The sequence below is a fragment of the Podarcis erhardii genome (assembly GCF_964252035.2).
Source record: "Podarcis erhardii genome assembly, chromosome: 10".
NCBI lineage: Eukaryota > Metazoa > Chordata > Lepidosauria > Squamata > Lacertidae > Podarcis > Podarcis erhardii.
Genome location: NC_138500.1, coordinates 31,792,833 through 31,802,998, shown reverse-complemented (window position 1 = coordinate 31,802,998; position 10,166 = coordinate 31,792,833). Strand labels below are relative to the sequence as shown.

Below are 10,166 nucleotides of genomic sequence, written 5' to 3'. Positions count from 1 at the left end.
ATGAAGATGAAGCAGTGTTGGTGTCCCTTTCGGCGGCACCAAGCCCCCAGAGTGAAGCTGTTGCCAATGAGCTGCAGGAGCTGTCCCTGCAGCCTGAGCTGACCCTAGGCCTCCATCCTGGCCGGAACCCTAACCTTCCTCCACTAAGTGAGAGGAAGAATGGTAAGTGGAACAGTGACAGTTCATGCTTTGTGCTTCATCCCTGACAGTCTTACAAATATTGAAGCAGGCTGTTTTTGTACAGATTTTGGAAGTGATGCAGCTTAAATTCTTACCACTGCAAAAGAATCACAGTCATATTTGTCTATAAATTGTATAAATTATTCAATGGGCAGCAGAGGGTAGTTCTTAAACTAGTAATATGTATTACACTCAGCAGTTTTCTGCAAGCTGCAGTTGATTGGGATTGGAAGAAACCTGACTGGGAATGCCTTCCACAGTTCACCCACAAGGAACATAAAATTGCATATGGTGGCAGTTCTCCAAGTAGTTTTGATGTTCAGTTGTGTAATTGGAGATTCATATCTGATGGGGATATAAAGCCCAGTGCTATTAGTACCTACAGAGCTGATCTACTAACACTGAGCTCTGTTATTGTGAAGGCAGGGTTGTTGCCATGGTGGAGTATTTAAAGCGCTATAGAAAAGCAAAAAATTATTAGGGTTATTTAGTGTGAGGGCTGGACCATGTTATCCTAAGAGAAAAGCTAAGAATCATTTGCATGCTGTTTCCCTCTCTGGGCTGCCATTCAGTCAGCAGATCTTGAGTAGCCATGTCAACTTACCTTCTCACTTGCTGCTGCTGCTGAACATCTGGTCAGTCCAAATCAAACACTTCTCAACCATAATATGATTGTGGAGGAGGTGACTGACCTTGGGTACTAAGACTTGGCTGGGCAAGCTCTACTTTGCCTGTCTTGGTACTCAGTGCAGCATCAGCATAGGTTCGAGGGTTTGGGGACAAGGGATTCCATATTCCTCTCCCTCATAGAGAAACCAACCCACCTCAGCCAGATGTGAGGGCTTGTACCTGGTGTTGGGTCAGAGAGACAAATAGGGATCTTGTGGGTGTTTACCCACTTGCTGCCCAGCTGCCTCCCTTTCTCAGTTGGTAGAGGCAGTCTTGGTGTAGTATTGGAGAACAAGAACAATGGGTTCTGGTGGACTTGAATGTCCAGCTTGGTTCAGCCTTGTCTAGTCTGGCTCAGGACGTCTTTGCCATTAGAATAGAGTGGGCTGTCTGAATACATCATGGGCTCAGCATATTTGCAGATCTGGTTTTTGCTACAGAATAGAAGTAAATAAGTGTTTGAAGGGGTGAGTGTCACCTGGTTTTCATAAATGGATCACGATCTGGTGAGATTTGGCTTGGCTGTGACTGACTCCCCCTGCAAGGGTGGGACCCATTGGGTTGGTCCACCCCAGAAGGTGATGTCACAAGCACATCTTTAGAAACCTAGTATCTGGAGCAATTTTGCAATAACTTTAGAAATGAATTCTATGGGCCACATAGAGCTCCTGAGGGCTGTAGTTTGCCCACCTGTACCATTATTGGTTTGGGGAAAACTGACCTGATAATATATCCGAAGTTTACATCTGTCTTCATCGTCAGTTGTACAACAGGTAATTTGGGATGTATGATAAAAATAAAATGTAATTATAAAGTTAGCATGAAAGCTGCTGTATGTAATACTACTTTTTAAGAAAGCATTTGGCTTTACAGATTTAGGAATGTATAATTAGCAGTGTATTTTTACTGAAATTATATAATTAGGAATAGATTAGTGCTTTTATATTACAATTCTCTATTGAACTTTTAAACAGGAATGTGCAAAGTGGCATGGATACAGGTAGATGTTTAATTTGCCACATCATACACAGGTTTAGCCATGAATGTTTGCTGTCTAGGTGTGATCATTTCCTCCTCATTTTGACCATAGTTGTAACTCTGATAGTGCAGTGTAAGTGGGCTGCAGTTCATTGTTTAAACGCTCTTACCTTTATCAAATTGGCTGTGCAGTAAACCTGGTGCTGACTGTATGACTAATTCTTATGCTGGGCAATGGAAAGGATATGCTAGCAGTGGCATGAGGTAGTCATTACAAGGGGCAGAAAAAGTTAACTGTTATTGTTGTTAAGAATTCTTCTGAAGGATTCTTCTGTTCTCAACTCCAGACACAGTCTGCTGAGTCAGAATTGAGTTTACTTAATGTGCTGAGTAGCCTCCCAGGAGGTTAACCCTCAGTGTTTCTTACATTTGCACACGTTTTTATAGAAAAAATGTATTTACACAGTCTTTTACTAGGAAATGCATACATTTCAGCCTCAAAGTCTGAAATGATTACATTTGCATTTGTAATGTGGTTCTCCTTATAATGTTGATGTGCCTGGTAGCCAAATATGTATGAACTCCATTTTCTTAGTTACCTAGTATGATCATATATTGCTGTAAGTTCAATACCTCAAGACTGGAAACATACAGTATGTTAAGGAGAATAAACACCATATAATTTCAAAACTCTGTGTTACAAACAAAATTGGCAAAAATATATTTGGTTACTTAAAGAAAGCTGTGCTCCAGGAATGTCATTATAGCTCAATGAAGATGTTAAACCTGTATGCAGTAGCTTTGAAAAAGACAAATTCTATGCCAGGGATTACTAGCAAGGAATTGAATTGAATTGAGTTTATTACGGTCATAGACCAGAGAAACATAAAACAATAGTTTACAAAGGGAATAATGGTGTCAATTTAAAAATTGTAAAATTATACATAAAAAGCAACACATATGCACACACACATATATACACATTTATGCACTGCAATATATGTATAGGCTTAAAAGATAAGGGGGCTTGTCCAGGGGTCAAGTCTTTTACTTTTTTACAGCTAATGCCCTCCGCTTGATCGCAGCCGCAGAAAATTTGGCCACTTTCAGTGTTACTTCTGGGTTTTTATCTCCTAGTAGAATTTTCAGCCGCTGAAGTTCAGATCGACCTGGAAATTTCTGAACGATGGGGGAGATAAACAGTGACCTAATATCCCCGTAAAGGTCGCAGTGTAGCAACACATGTGAAGCCGTTTCCACCTCTTTCAGACCACATGGGCAAACTCGTTCAACATAGGGTTTGCCCTCGTATCTGCCCTTTAGTAAGGCAGATGGCAGTACATCAAATCTGGTAAGGGTAAACGCCCGCCTGTATTTTGCGATTTGTAGATCCAGCAAATATGGTGTTAGATTAAACCCTTTTCCATAATCTTGGATAGCTGGATATTTATCTATCTTGCTCATATGATCCTGAAGCTCTACATCTCCTATTCGCTGGCTCACCATCCTTTTAGCCTTTTCAAAACCTGAGGCTATAAGTTCTTGTGAGGAAAGCCCCAGGCCCTTCAATTTTTCATAAAGTGACAATCTCCATTTAGACTGGAACGGGTCTAATAGAGTCAATGGAGCCACTCCCACTGGGAAAAATATGAGTTTTAGCCAGAGGTGAATCTTCAAGATCCATATCCTGGCATTAATAGAGAGTTGACCTACCTCCAGCCTAATGGCTGCGTTGGAAACGCAGGTAGGTAACCCTAGTAGGGAGCGGTAAAATTTAGTTTGTACAGATTCCAGGGACTTAAGTTTTTGACAATTAAATATCTGGGTGCCATACATCAGTTGTGTAAGTATTTTTGCGACAAAGACCTGGGAGGCAGCAGGAACATATTGACCTCCTTTTCTGTAGAAGAATCTTATGATAGCTCTAGAAGATCTTTGCGCATTTGCAATGGAATTCTTAATCTGATGGCACCAAGATCCCTTCTCGTCAAAGATTATTCCAAGGTATCTAAAAGATGTTACTTGCTCAATAGGTTGGTTATTAATTTTCCATTTATGTCGGAGTTTTCTCTTGGAGAACACCATAATTTTTGATTTAGTGTAATTTATTATTAGGTCTTCAGCTTCGCAATACTCTGTAAGAGCTCGTAAAAGTTTTCTTAGGCCCACACAAGAGAAGGAAATAAGTGCCGCATCATCTGCGTACAAAAGGACTGGAATTAGTATATTATTTAGGTTTGGGGGGTGAGTACTTGCTTCCTCCATCTTTCCGACTAAGGAGTTTATATAGAAATTAAATAGAATAGGGGCAAGAACACAGCCTTGCTTGACACCATGGAAACTTTGGATTTCCTTTGATAGGTTCCCATAACGGTCGCATCTAACACGGATCCGAGTATTTTCATGTAATCTACGGATAAGAAGCAAAAGACGTCTGTCGATGTTTGTGGCATTTAATTTTTCCCAAAGTCTGTGCCGGGGTATCAAATCGAAAGCTGATTTGAAGTCTATAAAGGCTACATAGAGGGAGCCTCCTTTCTTTGAGGTGTATTTCTCCACTAGATGTTGCAATACCAGTCCTTGGTCTAGAGTTGATCTATGTGCCCTGAAACCAGCCTGGGCTTCCTTAAGGATGTGCTCCCGTTCCAGCCAGTCCGCAAACTTTTCACGTAAGTGAGTTGCATAGAGTTTGCTGATGATGCTTAAGAGACTGATTGGTCTGTAATTGGCTGGATCAAGTTTACAGCCTTTCTTGAATATGGGAACGATGATTGCCAATCCCCAGTCCTCTGGTATTATTGCTGTTTGATCTATGCTGGTGAATAGGCTGGCAAGGACTGGGGCCCACCAGTCAATATTGGCTTTAAGAAGCTCAGGAGAGATATTATCTGCTCCCGGGGCTTTTCTGTGTTTGAGTGCCTGAATAAGCCTCCTGACCTCCGCAACCGACACCGGAGGCCACTCGTCACCTGCCTCACACTGTGTTAGTGACTGTGTCAAAGGCAGAGCTGAATATGAAGATTGGAAAAATGCCTCCCAAGTCCCTGCAGGTATAGTATACTCCACTTCTGAGGAGGTAGATCACACTCCATTTGCTACCATTCTCCAGAAGGTGGCCGAGTCTCTCTCTCTGGATGCATCTATTAGGCATTTCCATTCTCTTTTCTGTGCCTGGAGTTTTTTGTTTTTGATCAGGATTTTATAATTTCGTTTATCTTCAAACCAGACCGTGGGGAGTTGGGGTAAGTTGGCAGATCTATAATTCTTGTATTTTTTCAGTAAGTTTAGCTTCATGTCCTGACATTCTTGATCAAACCAGGGTTTGGAGTTTTTATATACTGAGGATTGCCTACTTGAGCTGTTCCTTTTTTCCTTCAGGGAATCTTGAAGGAGTGAAATTAACTCCTGAAATAAATTTATTTTTAATTCATGGCTTGAGGAAGTTATAAGGTTATCTCTCTTAATGAGGAATTCCTTTGAACACAGCCTACTTACTAGCAAGGAAAGCAAGCAGAGAGTCACCTGTTAAGGATTGTTGTACAATTTAATATATGTAAAAATTAATGCCCAGTAACCTTCCACCTTAGGACAAGTCCACCATATAAGGTGCCTTTGTCCTTGCAGCCTCTCCAACACATAAAATAATGGTTCTGATTTATATAACTCAGCAGGACCAGAGTCGAAAGCCATCTATGAATGAGCTTTAATCCAGCTGAATTCAGGTAGACTTGGTTTGGATTGCAGCCTTAATGGTTTTGCTGTCTGGTAGCAATATGTTTTCTTGCAGCTCTCAAAAATAATTCTTGTATTCTATTTTTTTATTTCATAATTTTGGCTTTCACTTGCAATCAAATGATCACATCACCATTTCCCTGTGCTTCATCACTTGTACAGCCTTAGTCAACAGAAGTTGTAATCTTTCATATGTCCTGAGGCCATAAAGCTTGCGATTGTATCAGTCTGGGTCTGTGTTGGTTCTTTCACATTCCTGGCTCTCCAGATTGTGCATTGTTAGTCAAATAACTGATCAGAAGAGACTGGGTAGAACTTGCAGTAGCTTGTTAATCTGCATTGACATGCATAGCTTAGGAGTTTTCACTGTGTAGAAAAGGAGCCCATTCTGGAGAAACTCAGCTGTTGGGAATGTACGGAATTTCAGTCTTGAGACACTTCATGAAATGAACTTAATGCCTCAGGTAATGGAGAGTTTCCACTCAGCTATACAATGTTTGGGGCTCTTTCAAACATGCTGTGAAATTCTGGACATATTGTTCTGGAACTGGAACTTGTCATAGCTGGTGCAGGGTTAGTGTTTAGTATACCTAATAGTTTTTTCAGCCTTTGATCTCCAGGCTATTCATTTTCAAGAGATCCATGAATGTTGCTTGCAGATGTGAACAGTATGCGTTTAATGTTGGGAAAACCCACAAGGATCTTTGTGGAAGCCTGACAAATAATGAAGTTGCCTTGATTCAGCTTGAATCATCAGATAATTGTGCCACAGCACCACCAAAAGTCAACAGATCTAAATCAAGTTTTTTCTCTCTCATTTCAGTTCAGACCAAAGGAAATTAGATCATAGCTTTGCCCTGCATTTTTTGTGCACATGCAGCTCTTCCCAGACACAGTATGCAAATGAAACAATGTGCTGGTAGAATGACAATGAATACATTTGACAAAGTTTTGGAGGTCTATCCAGAGGTATATACAGTGCTTTTTTTTCTTAAAAATGTTTAGGGTTACTCTCATTTTCCTACGCATATTGAAATACTACCCCTAAATGAGGCCAAACTTAGATTCACAAAAGGTTTAGGGGTATGCGTACCCCCAGAAAAAAAGCACTGGGTACATAGAAGCATAAGAACTTGAGCAAAATTTAATTTGTATATTTGAATAAACAAATGGGCAACTGGAGCATGTTGATTTCACAACTGGAAGGACATGCAGCTCTTCTGTGGTAGCATTTGTTTGGTTTCCACCATGAGAAAGGATAGCCTAGCAGACTGCCTCTCCCTGGTGCAGCCAAAGCCAATCTTTTAAGATCTGAGAAGCTCCTGTTCATCATTCCATGACCAGCATGGAATGCCTGCTTTGAGTAATTCATGAGAGGAAGACAGTAAGGGCATAATGCTCTTTTTTGTGTGCACTGCTCAGCGCTGTTTGTGAATTACAGTTGCATTTTTCGTTGATCTTGTTTCAAAGGAAAATTTGTTGAATGTTTTATTTTTATTTTTAACGTAAACTTTGTAGAGATTTTTAACTGGTCAAATTTTTAATAAATAATACTTCATCTTACTGATGTCAAATTGATTTTTAGATTCATTAAGTGATACTACAATAATATAAGGTATCTTCTGGATATCTATATTTATGTTAAAATACACTTGCTTCATGCTCTCTCATGATAATATACATACTCTGTGTAGAAGAAGACCCATTAAGAGGCTCTTATTTTGGTCCTGGTGCACTCAGCCTTGTATCTGAGAAACTTGGCCTCAAGTCCAATCTCGGCTTCTGTGCTTGTGCCAGTTTTTGATCCAGTTGCAACCTCTTAGCCTCAATTTGTTATATTTAAAATGGGTGTAATATCAGCTTGCAAGTTAGATTTGTATAAGGGTGAATACAAATGTTATGAAATGTGCGACAAACTAAAAATGTGATATAAATAGTTAGGTGCAGTGTCAATAATTCCTTTTCAAGATACTGTGTATCATAGTGCAGCAGTCGCTTGTGTGATAGCAAATTTATTCCAGGATCTCTTTGGTTTGTTCTGGTTAGTGCCCCCCAATTCTGAAGGTAGTAATAGCTTTAGAATGACATTTACGCTAGAATTATTTCAGTATTTAACTTTAGCAAAGAGTAACAGTCCCTATTAGAGTCAGCTTGAGGAGGGGGAATCTTGGAACAAAAGCAATCGAGTAGTCCCAACTATGCTATTTGAAAAAGTTTAGAGCATTTTTTAAAGTGCTGTGCATGGCACAGAATATTCTGAGACACATGTCATAATGCTAGAAATGTTTCAAATGTCTCTTTGGTTTTTGTGTCGTTTAAAAAAGCAACCCATGGTTTCAAGAATTAAATTCATGAGATATAAATTCCTCCAGAAAGAAAGCACATTTAAAAAGTTAGTATTATACTATAACCTACTAAGTTCATAACTTGCTTTGTCTAGGAGAACTATAGGAGACGGGTGGAAAGGCAGTTGCTGTAATACATTTATTTTATACTAAATGTTTAAATTAGCTGTTGTAATAAACTTAAAATAAATTTCCTCCTGGAGACAAGAAATAATGACCAAGTAAAATGGGAGTGAACTCCATTGCTACATTTCTCAGCCTGATTGTCTCATCTGTAAATATTGTTGGATGCAACATGTGTCAGAGTTATTGTACTTCTTGTGGGCTGCAATTTTCAAGCTATGTGAATGTCTCAGTTTAGAGGGTCATGTGGGTGTACTAATTCCTGGAAGAGAACTCCCTCATTGGTATAGTCCTCTGGGGAATTTAAGAGTTCACATGCAACCTCCTCTTCCTTTCTCAAACAAGAGGGATTGTGCAAGGAAGCTGTTCACAGAAGGGAGTTCTGAAGGGATCCTTGCTTGCTGCAGCTCGAATCTTTTGGAATTTCTGTAGCTTGATTTTGCATTGTACCGGTAGAGTGGATAACCTTGGAAATGCACAGAAAAATATCACTTCTTAGTGACAATCTATAAGGATTTGCTTTTAGAAAGAAAGTCTTGAATGAGTCTGAATCTGCAATCCTTCCTGTATTTTCATTTCATGGATAGTTTCCCTTGAGAAAAGGATTTGGTATGATTCTGCTGGAACCAGAAACTATATTGATGGCAGTTCAATCAGGTAACTTCCCTTTAGTTAAACAATGTTAATGTGCAAGCAGTACCAGGATCTGGGGAGTGGAACAGAATGCAGAGGTGATTTTTTTTAAAATAAAAAAAGGTTGTATGTATTTCAACTTTGAGATTTCCTCCCCCATAAATTCAAATGTTTGAACAATGAGATCACTTCTCTGAATTTCAAGCAAATAGCTGCCAACCCTTGGGTTCTTTAATGAACTAAATTTTACTGGGAAAGACTCCTCTCCTGATTACTGACTGTGAGCATGCAGGCTACAGGTTTTAACTTTTGAGGAGTTCTGCTGGGAGCACTTGGACTAATCTTTGGGAATTTGCTTCTGCTTTTTATAGAATCTTACTTCTACAAAAATTGTTTTTTTTGCTTACGTTTCAGATTCATTGTATGACAGCATGGTTAGTAAAAATTCTTGTAAAGATCCACTCTCATATGATTAAACTGTGTGAAATGAAGAGATTTGATACCTTTCCAAAGTAAGGATGTACATATACAGTACCTTTTTCCTGTAAAAACACTTGCAGTGGAAATTGAGTGCATGCCCTGTTAAAGTTAGAGATTGTCTAACGTGTTGTCTAATGGCAATGCAATATTCTCTTGTTTACAAGAGGTCCAGAGAATCAGCTCTCTTGTGCTAGTGGAATGTTTTGTTCAGATAACTCCTTCAGAAAGCTGTTATCCCTTGCACACTGGACAATTCCTACATTCTTTTTTTAAAAAAAGATGAGAGTGGGAATAATATACAAGTCCCAGTTGCTCGGGGTGGGGTGGGGTGGGGAATTGCCTTCTTTACTTTGTTCTTTCTGAAAAGTTATGAAAGGGTCTGCAGCCAGGCTAGTTCTTCTAGACATTTATGGATCAGTAATAAAACACAGGAAGTGAAATTTGGAACAAAGGACAATTTTTAGAGAGTGGTATATTGTGATGATCTGTGTTGGGATTGATGGCTCCTGTTGGGGCATGTAGGAGAGGGATTGGAGCAGGAATAGCAAAGAGTCTGTCATTCATTGTCGATTTTTAAAGGAATTTTTACCAAGACCTTTTGTAAGTGCCACAGGGTGTACTGGAGGGTGCACTGGCAATCCCAAACATGTCTGAACATGTTGTCCAAACCTATCCTCATGGTTTAGCTCACTCCAGAATAACCAAAAGCTGTAAACCAAGAACCAACATTGAATATGGCTTGTGGTTAGTCTGGAGAGAAGTAAACAATGAATTGCAGCTTGTTGGACACACCAAGCAATGACAGCTTAGCAGAATGATGGAATGAAGGGGCTGTGATCTCCCTCTCAAATGACCACATGCTAACACATTGTACTAAGCCACAATTTGGCTTAGCTTGATGTGTTAACTAGGCCAACATGAGCCAGGAAACTATGGCTTAAATCCTGCTTGCAATCAAGTGTCTGATCAGGGTTCATTAACCTGAAGAGAGCCATACAGTTGTAGTTTGAAGCTGTGTGTGTTTAA

General features: G+C 39.7%; 1 protein-coding gene across 2 annotated transcripts in view; it reads left to right on the top strand.

Annotated features, from left to right (window-relative positions):
* Positions 1-93: 93 nt before the first annotated feature.
* MRTFA (myocardin related transcription factor A) overlaps positions 94-10,166 on the top strand; it is a 68,014-nt gene continuing 57,941 nt past the window's right edge. For both annotated transcript variants that reach the window (XM_081877595.1, XM_081877594.1), the window contains exon 1: positions 94-162. The gene's annotated coding sequence lies outside the window, so the exon portion shown is untranslated. The remainder of the gene's footprint in view (positions 163-10,166) is intronic.